We start from the raw sequence: 3039 nt of genomic DNA on the forward strand, positions 1-3039 counted from the left end.
AAGCTAACATTAGCATTATTTGATAGTTACAGATAAAAAGGACTTTAATCTGTTCAACGTAAATTATATTGAAAGGTAGAAAATGATATCGATTAGAAATCAGCATCAAGTGCTTCATATTTTTTTAGTGAAAATACAAACGTGACATAATGAAGCTGGTGTAAAAAGCATGAACGCTGAGCAGAACCGCGCCCTAGTTTTGCGGCCACATGCATGATTTTTGTACGTTCAGCCTTCTGGTGCAAGGCATCTTTATTTAATTCCACTTGTGAGATGGAAAGTGAGCTGCGATGTGAGAATGTGTTAAAGGTGACTGAGTGAGCTTTACAGCTTACATAGAAAAGTGTTATGAAGTGTTATGAAGTGAGACAAACTGTTATGGCTTTGATCCTGTTGTGTTAACAGCAGCTACAGGAAGCTTCAAAGGTGTTATTTTTTTTTTTTTTTTGCAGAAAGCTTATACGAACACGTAGATACACGTGAACAAAACAAAACGGGTGAAGATTTAGAAGCTGCCGAATCTGATCTCATCAAACACACATTTACAACTTCTCCTAGTTATTTATCTAAACATTTGTTTATTTAATTGGGACAAATGCATTCTGCAGCATGCACAGGGGTCTGCAAATCATTTACACAGGAAGCGGTGTGGTTGAGTGTGTGCATATGCACCACCAGCATGGAAACTGCAAGGGAAAAAGCGAAAGCATACAGAATGGATTATCAAACAATTGTCTGTGTGTCTTTGTTTTTGTGCTTATGTGTGTGTGTCTCTTTGTGTTTGTGTGTGTGTGTGTGTGTGTGTGTGTGTGTGTGTGTGTGTGTGTGTGTGTGTGTGTGTGTTTGTGTTTGTGTTTGTGTGTGTGTGTGTGTGTGTGTGTGTGTGTGTGTGTGTGTGTGTGTGTGTGTTTTGAATGCTTATAGCATCATTGTACAAACTTACAGAACTTTAAATCTTTTTGTTTTCATGCACAAAAAAATTAATTATTCAATCACTTTGTGTAACTGAGCTAGAATTTTGAGTCTGATGGCTGGATGTAAGCTGGATTTTTCTCTAAGTTCAAAAAACATCTGTTAATACACATTAAAGTTCTTAATTTCCATTAAGGATAAAAACAGTGTTCTGTGTTAGTTTCCCCTGATGTGAAAGTGATGAGTGTGGCAGTTATAGCTAAGAGGAAATAATAAAGTGTGGGACAAACGAGACTCAAATCAATATTTAGATGAATTCAGAGTTCCTGGTGGTGTACAAGCAAAGACTCAACAGCATCCATGGGATCGGTGTAAAGTAAAAGCTCCGAGACAGATAATGATGGAATCTCTGACTAAAAACAGACAAAAAATACATTCGCACTTAAATTGCAGTTTTAAATTCATCAACGCAGTGAACTAGAAATTCATTTTGCTAGTCGGTATGAGGGAAAACTGGATTACTCACGAGTTTTCAGGTGGTCTCAGGCGAGAGAGAGATGAAGAGCTGAAGAGTGATCGAGCACAAGTGTGAAACAAAGAAAGGTATGGCGTGAAAAAAAGGGGGGGGGGGTAAAGAGCAGATATCAGAGCGTGTACAGTGCGCCGTAATATTGAGTGTGTTTGATTCGGCCAATCAGATCTGATAAACTTCTGGATTTTTATTTAAAACTTTTTTGTTTCTTTCTTCTTTCTCAAGAGATTCTATTTATATAAACTTAAAGGGTTTCTTCTGTGAGACAAATATAGACTCATATCTGCACAACACTTAAAAAACTTTGCAAATTATTCATTTCCATGTAATTTAAATTCCAGTGACATCACACCATGTGGTAGCTTTGTTGGCTTGTGTATAAGGTCTTGTACTGATAAGAAGGTTGTGAGATCAAATCCCAGGTCCACCAAGCTGCCGCTGCTGGGCCCCTGAGCAAGGCCCTTAACCCTCAACTGCTCAGCTGTATAAATAAAACTTGAGAGGAACCAGACTCAAGGGAACCTCTTCCTCATTTGGGTGACACTGAATGGTGTGATTATAAATATACAGTCTGACAATCGTGTATCGATGAGGCGGTTGTTGTCCTCAAAGACCACAAAGTTGTCCTCATCCTCAAAGACCACATGGAGTTAACATCTCCTCTTAGAATGTCTGAATACTTCATAAAGCTGGAACATCGCTAGATGCCTCAGGATCCTCACAGGGTTGGCCTCACCTCAATAAAACTCCATACACAAACTGTGAGTGATGTAAGGACTAAAGATCTTTTTTTTTTTCAGATATGATATGATTCAAACCCTCTGAATGCTGGAAATGTGTTGAATTCTGCACTGAGATTAAGATTTAATGTTGTATTTCATTAGTAGTTTTGTTTAGTACATGATGGATGTAGTATCTTCTAAACTAAAGGAACCTGATGAACTCCTTCACTTCCTTTCCTGAAATTTGAGATCAGTGGGTCAGAATTTGGTTGTGTTTAAGTTAGGAGTCTGGAGCTAGTGAAGGAACAGCAGCCTTCAGATGATCATATTACAGGTACATTTTAATGTTCAGTTTTTATACAGGTGTTTAATGTTCAGGTGTTTAGTGTTCAGGTGTTTAATGTTCAGGTCATAATGAAATAAAAAATTTGAAAAAAAAAATCAGTAACAGATACTTATAAGATTTGATTAATAAACAACAATTATTTTAAATGCATAAAACTTGTTTTCTAAAATAAATTAAAATGATTTTTTTATATATAATTTTATATTTATAATTATAAATAATTTATAATTCATAATCCACTTTTAAGCAAATCCTAAATCATGAAAACAAAAAACATAACTTTTTTTCTATTATTAATATAAATAAATAACCCTATTTATTTATAATAAGTCCAATCTTCAAAATGTCCAATCTCCCATTCTTTTGGTTTAAGTGAGCCAGTAAAGTGTAGTAAAGATTAATAAATCACTCAGAAGAAAAGTCACTCAGAAGTAACCCAGGAATCCCCGACACCAGAACCTCTGCCACTAAACACTGGGTTTATCAGTCTTTTGTTTAGAGATATGAGTCGATGAGAGCTGGTGATA

The 3039-nt window shown here is 36.0% G+C and overlaps 1 protein-coding gene across 1 annotated transcript in view; it reads right to left on the reverse strand.

Annotated features, from left to right (window-relative positions):
• LOC113650020 overlaps positions 1-1533 on the reverse strand; it is a 2831-nt gene extending 1298 nt beyond the window's left edge. Inside the window, exon 1 of the mRNA XM_027158026.2 lies at positions 1439-1533. The gene's annotated coding sequence lies outside the window, so the exon portion shown is untranslated. The remainder of the gene's footprint in view (positions 1-1438) is intronic.
• Positions 1534-3039: the final 1506 nt, after the last annotated feature.

This window comes from Tachysurus fulvidraco, chromosome 7 (genome assembly GCF_022655615.1).
Source record: "Tachysurus fulvidraco isolate hzauxx_2018 chromosome 7, HZAU_PFXX_2.0, whole genome shotgun sequence".
Lineage (NCBI taxonomy): Eukaryota > Metazoa > Chordata > Actinopteri > Siluriformes > Bagridae > Tachysurus > Tachysurus fulvidraco.